This window comes from Giraffa tippelskirchi, chromosome Y, assembly GCF_054371585.1.
Source record: "Giraffa tippelskirchi isolate mGirTip1 chromosome Y, T2T-mGirTip1v1.2.pri, whole genome shotgun sequence".
Taxonomy (NCBI): domain Eukaryota; kingdom Metazoa; phylum Chordata; class Mammalia; order Artiodactyla; family Giraffidae; genus Giraffa; species Giraffa tippelskirchi.
Window position 1 is genome coordinate 6,548,780 of NC_137290.1, and position 12,480 is coordinate 6,561,259.

General features: G+C 42.9%; 1 long non-coding RNA gene across 1 annotated transcript; it reads left to right on the forward strand.

The window, feature by feature from the left end:
* Window positions 1-1,471: 1,471 nt before the first annotated feature.
* On the forward strand, window positions 1,472-7,489 carry LOC145537619 (uncharacterized). The gene is made up of 2 exons (XR_014076402.1): window positions 1,472-1,581; window positions 6,678-7,489. It is a non-coding gene; the product is annotated as an uncharacterized LOC145537619 (long non-coding RNA).
* The last annotated feature ends 4,991 nt before the right edge of the window (window positions 7,490-12,480 follow it).

Here is a 12,480-nt window from a genome sequence, read left to right on the forward strand (position 1 = left end):
ACTTAGTATGATAGTCTCTTTGTTGTTGCGTAGTCACTGAGTCATGTCCGACTCTTTTGCAGCCCCAAGCCCTGTAGCCCACTGGGCTTCTCTGTCCATGGACTTTCCCAGGCAAGAATCCTGGAGTAGGTAGCCAGTCCTTTCTCCAGGGGATCTTCCCAACCCAGGGATCAAGCCTGGCTCTCCTGCATTGCAGGTGGATTCTTTACTACCGAGTCACCTGGGAAGCCCATGATAATCTCTAGGTCCATCCAAGGTCCATCCACATTGCTACAGTGTTTCATTCTTTTTTTTTACGGCTCGATAGTATTCCATTAAATAGGCACCACGTCATGTTTGCCCATTCATCTCTCTCTGGACTTTAGGTTGTTTCCATGTCTTGGCTATTGTGTGTAGCACTGCTGTGAACATAGGGGTGCATGCATCTTTTTGAATTTCAGTTTTGTCTGGGTATATTCCCAGCAGTGGGATGCTAGATCGAATAGTAATTCTGTATTTAGTTTTCTGAGAAACCTCTTTACCGTTCTCCATAGTGGCTGCACAAATTTACACTTCCTCCAACAGGGTTGGAGGATACCCGTTTCTCCACATCCTCTCCAGCATTTTTAACTATGTATTTTTGAAATCAGCTTTTTATTTAGCAGTTCTAGGAAGTTTTCCCTTCTTTATTCTTCCTAAGGTGGAGTTGTGTTTTGTCCCATTGTAAGGTTATAAAATAGTTTATTGTACATATTCTCTGCCTGGGTTTTCTTCTCCCTATTTGTCCCCATTGTAAGTTCAGTTATAAAGCTCACTGGGTATGTGTGTTTCACTGACTTGTTTGTAATTTCTTTGCTCATTTCCTTGGGATGAATTTATTACAGAAAAGTTGTACAAGAGGATTCTGGTGGCGTTTCGGCTTGTTTGTGAAATGTAGTCCTCACTGCTCGCTCATTGACACGATGTCTCATTTCTTACAGAAGTCCCATCTGAAGCTCTCCCCTATGTTAGCAGCTACCTTATCTAGTCCGTACCGCCATACTCCCGTGGACCATCTGTGATCCAAGACTCAATAGGAAGGGGGTGTTTCCCATGAACCAAAGTTATGTTTCCTAATGTGTTTCTTGTCGTTGGTCTGTCCCGACTCCGTCTCCCCCATGTGGGCACGACTGCTGCTAACGCCTGTGTGTATAGGTTGCCATCGCCTTAAGAAAAAATGTCATTAACTCCAGGTGAGATGGGGTAGGTACCATGTCTGGGGGACAAGAGAAAGGGATGAGGGGGCAATGCCTGAAGCAGGCACACAGGTCTTAAAAGGGAACTGTTAGGGTCTTTGGAGGAAACGTACTCCCCTCTGGCATAGGGCCTGGAGACACACAGGAGAGCAGGTGAAGAGGGCATGCCACCGTCAGCAACAGAGAGGCCGCCATGGCGTCCGTGACCTAGCAACTGAGAATGCTGGAGTTTGTGTACAGTGGATACGGAATGCGGTGACTGCAAGGCCGAGGAGAGGGCCGCGGCCTTACAGGCCAGACTAACTCTCAGTGTGGCTGAAAGCTGTTCTGTGCTCAGTGAGGAGCCCGGGCGTGCAGAGCAGAGTGTGTAAGTGGGGGACATCTGCCCATAGGGAGGAGCTGCCCTTTGAACTAGCCACTCTCCTCACCAAATGCTTATTCCCTTGGAGACTGGTTAGTCGGTGCTCTGGCTTCGTTACTGTATATGTTTTGGTGTGGTAAAATAGACAAGAGGTACATAATTTTAACATCTGTAAGCATACTGCCCTGTGGCATTAAGGATATTAACACTTGTGCAGCCATATCACCAGCGATCTTCAGAACCTTTTCATCTCCTCAGACTGAAGCTGACTGAAACTCGCCATTGAACGAGTTTCCCCCGGCCCCTACCCCAGCCCAGGTCACCGCTCTTTCATTTGCTGTGTCTGTCAGTTGGACTAGTCTGGGTCCTACGAAAAGTGAAATCGTTCAGTATTTGTCTCGCTCTACCTGGCTTATTTTCCTCAGCATAATCAGTCCTCGAGGTTCATCCTTTTTGTAACATGTGTCCAAGGTTCCTTCCATTTGAAAACTGAGAAATGCCCTGTTATATGGATCGACCGCATGTTGTCTGTCCAGTTCATCCGTGGGTGGAGAATTGGGTCACTCGCCCATCTTAGCTATTGTGAATAATGCTGTTAAAACATAAGTATACCACTATCTGAATCCCTCCTTTTACTTTGGGGTATGCTGTAAGATTGGAGGCAAAAGGAAAAGGGGGTGACAGAGGATGAGATGGTTAAGTAAGTGTTAAGTGTTAGACACTCAGTCGTGCCCGACTCTCTGCGACCCCGTGGAATGCAGCCCACCAGGCTCCTCTGTCCATGAGATTTTCCAGGCAAGGATACTGGAGTGGGTTTCCATTTCCTTCTCCAGGGGATCTTCCCAACCCAGGGATCGAACCCAGGTCTCCTGCCCTGCAGGCAGATTCTTTACCGACTGAGCTACAAGAGAAGCCCTGAGATGGTTATATAGCATCAACAACTCAACGGACATGAGTTTAAGTAAACTCAGGGAGGTAGAAAATGCTAGAGAAGCCTGGCGTGCTGCCGTCTGTGGAGTCCCAAGGAGTCAGACTTGATGTACTGAGTGAACAACAACAAATATGTCTATCCAGAAAAGAAACTCCTGAATCACACTGTGAGACTTTAAGGAATCAATGCGCTGTTTTGTTTTGTTTTTTTTTACAGCAGTTGTACCAGTTTCTAGTCCGACCAGAAAAGCACAAAGGTTCTGGTTTCTCCACATTGTGGCCAACAGTTGCTGTTTTCTGTTTGTGTAACAGCAATTCTGTTGAGTGTGAAGGAGCATTTCATTGAATGTAAGACCTTTAAAGCAGGTCGGGTTAAGTAATAAGCAGGAGACTGTGATACAGATATGGGAGATAGAAAGATATATGCAGTAGTTAATATAACTAGAACTGAACTTGTAAAAAGCATCCTTTGTGTCCCTCCTGTTTGACTTTTCATTCTACACATATTGATTAAGCAGCTTCTCTGGCCCAGGCTTGGACTTTGAGGGCATCTCTTGTCTGTATTCATCCTTGGGTCAGCTTGTTTGAGGAAAACAGTGAGTCCTCTAAACATTTCTGGGAGCAGACAGATCTCAAGTTCTTGAAGTATTATTGGACTGAGGAGATGGTGAAGTTGTAATGATCGGAGGGAAGATAGAAGGGGAGTATTTGTGTCCCGTAGATTGTGTGTGATGCATAAAAGACTCCCAGCTTCCTGCTTGCCTACTCACAGTGTCCTCCTTCAGTATTGTGGTGATAGCTGACTGAGGTCTTGTGAATATGATGGGGACTTGGAGCTGAATCTATAACGGGAGATAAAAGCTTCTGTTTCTATAACTTTGCCACATTCCCATCGTGTGACAGTCACCTTGAGAGCTGGCCTTGTTGGTCTCCCAAAAGGAGACACTCACAGCCTAATTACCGCTAGTTCTGGTGGCCTTTCCCAGGATGAGCACATCCATCCTGAAGAGTGACCAGGCCATTCTCAGTTTGGCCGATGCCACCGTGGATGGGGCTTTGCCTCCCCACTGCACCCATTGCACGAGTCTCTGACAACACCCCTCACTCCAGCAGAAGGCACCTGAGACCACATTTCTTCCACCATCACTCTGGTTCTCAAAAGGTCTTTCTTTGGCCTTATTCAGTAGTTCCCACACACTCGTTGCACACTGGAACCGTCCTGGAGCTTTCAAAATCTCCGCCCTCTTCACTTTCCCTGAGCAACGGACTGAATCCGTGGTTGGGAAGTGTTGCCCTGGCTTCCTCCTCTTCCTGGATGCTTTTCCTTTTCCAGATAGCTCTTTGAGCTTCCCGCCATCTTCCCCCTAAAAGGTGAGGTAGGATGATGTACTCGGAAGCCGCTTCCCATGTAACTTTAGGCAAGTTACTCAGCCTCTGTCCTGAGTGCTTCCACCTATAAAACGAGGATAAGAATACTTAGTAGTTCTTGAGGAAGGTAAATGGAGTCAATAAATATAAACCCTACAGAAGTGAAACTTTTCAAGACTATCCAGTGTGTAGGTAGATTCCACAAGAGCAAAACTTTTTTTTTTTTAAAAAAACTTACCATAGTGATACTAAAACACTATGTACCTTGCTCACTCTTACTCTCTAACAAGTATACAGTGGAGTCTTTCTCATTCTTTTGTTTTTCCTCTACCTATTTGCACTGATCACTTAGGAAGGCTTTCTTATCTCTCCTTGCTATTCTTTGGAACTCCGCATTCAGATGAATACATCTTTCCTTTTCTCCTCTGCCTTTAGCTTCTCTTCTTTTCTCAGCTATTTGGTAGGCCTTCTCAGACAGCCATTTTGCCTTTTTGCATTTCTTTTTCTTGGGGATGGTCTTGATCACCACCTCCCGTATAAGAGGTTCCGTGATATTTGATGCTAAAAACGATGACCTTAAAAAAAATAAATAAATAAAAACGATGACCTTTAAATTTCGTTTTGGGAAATAGTTAACTCTGTATAAAAATCCTTATGTTAACATGAGGTAGTGTATTATATGAATTAATAATTTAAAATTTCTCAATTTTAATCTCTAATAAATAAAAGATTCAACCTGCCTTAACAGAATGTCCTTGAGCTTCTCAATAATTTTCTTTTTCTCTTACTGTGGTAAATAGACATCAGATAAAAGCTGACGATTTTAACCATTTTTAAGTGTACAGTTCAGTGGCATTGACTACCTTTTTAATATTGTGCAGCCATTACAGAATCCCCCTGCTCTTCCAACTTCTCACTTAATGGCTCCCTCTTCTTTTGCTCTGCCAGGAATTACCCTTTGACTGCTCAACTCAGAGACACTGTAACTTTTCTGCTGTTCTGTTTCTCTGCCTGTTTTCAGTTAATTGATGGATTAACTTTGCTGTAAGACTGGCAACTCAAACTGGGGTTCTGTAATAATCTAGAGGGGTGGAACTGGGCGGTAGGTGGGAGAGAGATTCAAGACGGAGGGGGCATATGTACACCCACGGTTAATTCATGTTAATTTAATTCATGTTGATGTATGACAGAAATCAAACTAATATTGTAAACCAATCATCAGTCAATTAAGAAAAGTAATGGATGTTTCAGGCAAAAAGTTAAAATCGTGGAAAAGAAGATGTTGTGTGTGATGGGAATGTTGAAAACAGAGAGAGAAGCATGCACTTGTAAGGAAAGCTATTCAAAAGACCCTGCTGAAAAACACACAAGTTGCAGATGTTAGTGTAGAAATGTTCATACTTCTGTGAAAATTAAGAAAGATATTTCCTTTTATATATTTGTAAACAGAATATATATCAAAACTCCAAAGATATTTGCATAGCAAACAGAAGCTCATGACTTACCTCTCGTTAATATTCATGTCCTTCGAAGCGTTATTCTCGTGAACGTACTGTGGGTGCTGGGTGGGCTTTGGTTGCCCTGGGACAGCAGTCTGAGCCAACTTCTCAGCCAAGCTGAGGTGGCATGCCACCTCCTTACCGTACTTGAATGTTTTCTGTTTAAAATGTTTAATTCCCTGAACATTCAAATCCTTCCTAGCAGCCGGCCTGCTCCACCAATCAGTAGTGAGTTAATTGTACCCAGCTCAATTGTCTCGGTTCTTTGGCCATATGCCTCGTGGCCAAAATACTCAGAACAGGAGCAGTATTATAGTTAATAAAGGCTTTTGAAAGCAGTACACAATCAAAAAAAGAAAAGATCTTAAGCAATTTAAATGGGACATTGGCAGAAATCAGGGGTGAGGCAGGAGCAAGGATTCAATGGAGGGCATTGAGGGGGTCCTAAGTGGGGGAGAGGACAAGGGTCAGAGATTCTGCCAGGGTGATCCCAGCAGTCCCGTTACGGGCAGAATGTTCCTGACGGATGTGCGTTCATAAAGATCATTCTTTTTTTTGGAAAATAATCGTCTATATATCAAATTGAAAAAACAGTTTAGGGAGCTCCCTGGTGGTCCTCTGGTGAGGCCTGTGCCTTCCAGTGCAGGACTGTGCGGGTATGGGCCCCTTCATAACTCATTAAGTTCTGCATTAGATTACCCCTTCCTACATGTAACTGATTCTTCACAATACGAACAGCTTTCAGAATGCCTAACCCCTCTAACTCAGTCAAAGCAACCAAATGCTCATACATGTTACAGCACGGATGAACCTTGAGAAGACTCAAAACACAAAATATTGCCCCTCATACAAGTCTAGCCTATTCTGAAGGCTGCCGTATAGGCCTCTTGTATGGAATGTTCATAAATTACTTAACCAAGCCCTCTTGTTGCCCCTGAAATTTTTTCCCACTTTTCAATATTACAAAAAGGCTGTGTCGACTAGTTTTTTGACTGAATGTTTGTGATTAATCTTAAGTTACATCTTTGGACAAATGCTCCGAAGTAGAACTGTCTGTTTGAAAGTTTGCACGTTTTAGTAAATATTCCCAGATGGCCCTTCAGAAAATTTGCTAGGCCTCTGCCCCCCAGTGCAGAGCTTGAGGGTCAGATGTCTCTGGTGAGAATTAATAGTACTTGCATCTAAAATACAGCACTGCTTATCCACAGCAGTGTAAAAGCAGGGGAGGAGAATGGAGATAGCGGGTTGAGTGTATTGTTCTAGGCCCAAATTTCCAAGCTCATGATGCCCTGTATTTGTTTGCAGTTTCCTTGGGTACACATCTACCATGACCTTGCTCATCAGTAACGCCAATCACCAAATAGTAGGTTTTGCAGTAGCCACTGTTGGATGGATCCTTGGCACCACTGCCATGGGCTTCGTGGAGTGGCGAGTATGGTATTTAGAAAACGCCTCACAGTTGTCTGGTCTGGCCTGCGTGGGAATGTGGAGAGTCTGTGTCTTCCGTCATAACAACATCACCACAGGTACCTCATGTCACAGTTACAGCTACCATGATACTTACCTACCTCTTGACATCCGTGTGTCTCAAAACCTCCTACTGATGGCCAGCATTCTAGGACTCTTGGGGAAAGCCTCTGTTACTTTTGGACTTAAAAATGTGTCCATGGGAATTCTTGAGAAGAATACGACCTACAAAGCATTTATGATTTCAGGAATTCTCAACATAGCTGCTGGTATCTGTATCTCAGTTGCTCTCATCTGGAATTACCACTCTGTGATGACTGAAGCAGGAGTTGTCTTCCCAACATCTTTCAATATACCCTTCAAGCCACATGCTCAGCAAGTTGGCAACACTGTTATAGTGGCATGTCTAGCTGCCTTTATGCTGTTCTTAAGTGGGTGCTTTTTTCTCTCTTTCAAATTACCCCTGGATAGCCAGTTGCATCCTGAAGTATCAGGAACATAGATGCTTGTTTGCGTTGACCTTACAAATCCAACATTACCAAAAGTTTGTGGGAAATCTTACCACGATGCTTAATCGAATTTCCAAGGACTCAAGACCATGGCAATAAACTTTTTGGCAGAAAGTAGTAAATCGTTTACTTCAGTTGTAATCTGTGTCTGATTTGATTCATTGATTCAGTTAAGGAATTTCACTTAAAAAATCTTCTTCCATTTTTTAAATTATTAACGTAGTATGCTGTTGACAATTTTGAAACAAGTAAAAAGATTATTCTTTTTCATACCAGTAACATAAAAATATTCATTTTTGCGCATTCCCTTTCAGATTTCAGTGTGAACTTATTACTTAATGTGGTTGTAATCATATATAATAGTGTTTTTTAGTTAATAATTTTTACTCAGTTGCTACCATGGATGTGAGTACAAGATTATGTATATTTAAGAAGCTTCAATCCTCCCCACAGCTATTGTAAATATTCATGAACTCACTCATAGCTTAATATGCTTGAGAAAATTCGTTTATAACCATGATATGACTAAATATAAATTTGTCTCAGGTGTTTAATATTTACAAGTTTAAAAACATTTGCAAATAGATTTTCTATGTTTGGCTTGGAGAATTTTGAGCATTACTTTACTAGTATGTGAGATGAGTGCAATTGTGAGGTAGTTTGAGCATTCTTTGGCATTGCCATTAAGAAGAGGTGACAAGAATACACAGAAGAACTGTACAAAAAAGATCTTCACGACTCAGATAATCACGATGGTGTGGTCACTCACCTAGAGTCAGACATCCTGGAATGTGAAGTCAAAATTTAGGCCATTAAGGAGTATTGAATAGAGTTTCCTGTGCTGTACAGTGGTATGAATATGTCAGCCCTGGGGCTTCCCAGGTGGCTCAGTGGTAAACAATTCACTTGCCAATGAAGGAGACACAGTTTTGATCCCTGAGAAAGGAATGCTCTGGAGAAGGGCATGGCAACCCACTGCAGTATTCTTGACTGGACAATCCCTTGGACAGAGAAGACTGGTGGACTACAGTCCATGGGGTTGCAGAGAGTCAGACATGACTGAGCACAACAAGTACAATGCCATCAATCCTAATCTCTTTTTTCCTTTTTTTTTTTTTTTGACTGTCACCAATCCCAGCCTTGTATTATTTTGTAAAAAATTCCTGAAAATTAGTTTTTTATCCATAAATGCATACTTGAATATGCATTTCTACAAGGTAAAGACTCCTTTTTGGGTAAAAATAACTATACTGTCATTGTCACACAAAAAACTTAACATAGTTTCCTAATGTAATCAAATGCCTGATTAATGTTCAAATTCCTTTTTTGTCTCATAAATGTTTTGTACAGTAACTTCTGTCCATGTATTAAAGTGTTCCTCTCAGTTGCATCTCTCAACTAAAAATATGCACAGAGAGTTGCAAGTTTTGTTTGGGGCAAAATGAGGACTGCCACCCAGGAGACAGCACTTCGGAGAGCTCTGAGAGACTGCTCCAAATAGGCAGTGGGGGAAGGTCAGTGTATATGTGATTTTTTTGAAGTGGAAGAGTTCAATGCAATCAGGCACTTACTTTACAAAAGATTTTCCGATAATCATGAAGAGATGATGTCACCATAAGGGAACTTAACGCTTCTCTACATTTGAGGAGATGCAAGGATTCAGTTCAGTTCAATTCAGTTGCTCAGTGGTGTCTGAGTCTTTGCAACCCCATGGACTATAGCACGCCAGGCCTCCCTGTCCGTCACCAACTCCCAGAGTTTACTCAAACTCATGTCCATCAAGTCCGCGATGCCATCCAACCATCTCATCCTCTGTCGTTCCTTTCTCCTCCTGACATCAATCTTTCCCAGCATCAGGGTGTTTTCAAATGAGTCAGTTCTTTGCATCACGTGGCCAAAGTATTGGAGTTTCAGCTTCAGCATCAGTCCTGCCAGTGAATATTCAGGACTGATTTCCTTTAGGATGGACTGGTTGGATCTCCTCGCAGTCCAAGGGACTCTCAAGAGTCTTCTCCAGCACCTTAGTTCAAAAGCATCAGTTCTTTGGTGCTCAGCTTTCTTTATACTTCTGCTCTCACATTCATACATGACCACTGGAAAAACCATAGCTTTGACTAGAAGGACCTTTGTTGGCAAAGTAATGTCTCTGGTTTTTAATATGCTGTCTAGCTTGGTTATACCATTTCTTCCGAGGAGCAAGCGTCTTTTAATTTAATGGCTGCAGTCACCATCTGCAATGATTTTGGAGCCCAGAAAAATAAAGTCAGCCACTGTTTCCACTGTTTCCCCATCGATTTGCCATGAAGTGATGGGACCAGATGCCATGATCTTAGTTTTCTGAATGTTGAGCTTTAAGCCAACTTTTTCACTCTCCTCTTTCACTTTCATCAAGAGACTCTTTCCTTCTTCTTCACTTTTTGTCATAATGCAAGAATTGTGATCGTGAAATTAGTTCCTGAAAATATCCTACTATCTAAAGACATGTTCCACTAAATTCCATGGAGCACAGAGTGCCTAACTGTACCATGAACTCCCCCAGGTGTGTCAAAGTTCAACAGCTGCAGCAGCACAGGTTTCAGTCTCCGCAGAGGCAGATGGAAAATGCCCTTGTTGTAGTTCAGTCTCTGGAAGCACTGTATTTGTAGTTAATACATCCATTATTACTTTTATGATCAAATTGTGCAGTCCTTGACAGTGGAGCCCAGACTCACAATTTTTATATACGTCTATTGATTTTTTTCTATTGATTTTTTACTATTAAAACACTTCATTCAAGACAGTTATAACGTACTATTTATATTTATCTCATTATTCACTTTATCAATAAAATTCATTTTATGAAAACTGTTGTCCTAAAAAGCAAATGGGGTTTCTTGGGTGGCTCAGTGGTAAAAAGATGCTTGCAATGCAGAAAACTCAGGTTTGATCACTGGATCAGGAACATCCCTGGAATGGAAAATGGCAATGCACCCCAGTGTTCTTGCCTGGGAAATCCCATGGACAGAGGAGCCTGGAGGATTGCAAAAAAAAAGAGCGGGAATATGACATAGCATCCGGTCCCATCACTTCATGGCAAATAGATGGGGAAACAGTGGAAACAGTGAGCTATGCCAGTCATTTGGATATGCCAAAGCCTTTGACTGTGTAGATCACAATAAACTGTGGAAAATTCTGAAAGAGATGGGAATACCAAACCACCTGACTTTGCTCTTGAGAAACCTGTATGCAGGTCAGGAAGCAGCAGTTAGAACTGGACATGGAACAACGGACTTGTTCGAAATAGGAAAAGGAGTACATCAAGGCTGTGTATTGTCACCCTGCTTATTTAACTTATATGCAGAGTACATCATGAGAAATGCTGGGCTGGGAGAAGCACAAGCTGGAATGAAGATTGCCGGGAGAAATATCAATAACCTCAGATATGCAGATGACACCACCCTTATGGCAGAAAGTGAAGAAGAACTAAAGAGCCTCTTGATGAAAATGAGAGAGGAGAGTGAAAAAGTTGGCTTAAAGCTCAACATTCACAAAACTTAAGATCATGGCATCTGGTCCCATCACTTCATGGCATATAGATGGGGAAACAGTGGAAACAGTGTCAGACTTTATTTTTGGGGGCTCCAAAATCACTGCAGATGGTGATTGCAGCCATGAAATTAAAAGACACTTACTCCTTGGAAGGAAAGTTATGACCAACCTAGATAGCATATTGAAAAGCAGAGACATTACTTTGTCCACAAAGGTCCATCTAGTCAAGGCTATGTTTTTTCCAGTAGTCACATATGGATGTGAGAGTTGGACTATAAAGAAAGCTGAGTGCTGAAGAACTGATGCTTTTGAACTGTGGTGTTGGAGAAGACTCTTAAGAGTCCCTCGGACTGCAAGGAGATCCAACCAGTCCATCCTGAGGGAGATCAGTCCTGGGTGAGGAAGATCAGTCCTGGGTGTTCATTGGAAGGACTGATGTTGAAGCTGAAACTCCACTATTTGGTCCACCTGATGGGAAGAGCTGACTCATTGGAAAAGACCCTGATGCTGGGAAGGATTGGGGGCAGGAGGGGAAGGGGACGACAGAGGATGAGATGGTTGGATGGCATCACTGACTCAATGGACATGGGTTTGAGTAAACTCTGGGACTTGGTGATGGACAGGGAGGCCTGGCGTGCTGCAATTTATGGGGTTACAAAGATTGGGACACGAGTGAGCGACTGAACTGAACTGAACTTATGTGAAGAGCTGACTTGTTTGAAAAGATCCTGATGTTGGGAAAGATTGAAGGCAGGAGGAGAAGGGGATGACAGAGGATGAGATGGTTAGATGGCATCACTGACTCAATGGATGTGAGTTTGGGTAAACTGAGAGGTGGTGATGGACAGGGAGACTTGACGTGCTGCAGTTCATGGGGTTGCAAAGAGTCATGCACAACTGAACAACTGAACTGAACTGAACTGATTGCTTAGCCACTAAACAAACAGCAAAACAGGACATACCAGCAATATATTTAACACTATATTTAAAAGTGTTAGAGAAATATTGGCATTTAAATATTTATTCATTCTATATCTGCTGATTGGGGGTGGGAGGAGAAGGGGACGACAGAGGATGAGATGGTTGGATGGCATCACTGACTTGATGGACATGGGTTTGGGTAGACTCCGGGAGTTGGTGATGGACATAGAGGCCTGGCGTCCTGCGATTCATGGGGTGGCAAAGAGTCGGACATGACTTAGTGACTGAACTGAACTGATATCTGCTGCTGCTGCTGCTGCTAAGTCACCTCAGTCGTGTCCGACTCTGTGCGACCCCATAGATGGCAGCCCAGCAGGCTCCGCCGTCCCTGGGATTGTCCAGGCAAGAACACTGGAGTGGGTTGCCATTTCCTTCTCCAATGCGTGAAAGTGAAGTTGCTCAGTCGTGTCTGACTCTTCACAATCCCATAGACTGCAGCCTACCATGCTCCTCCGTCCATGGGATTTTCCAGGCAAGAGTACTGGAGTGGGGTGCCATTGCCTTCTCCGTATTCTATATCTACTTACCTTTTAAACAAATGGTTCTAAAACTCATAGAAATTCTCCTTCAGAACAATCCCCCACCGCCTCTGCCACCAGCACAAATGCACAAATTTTGCCTAG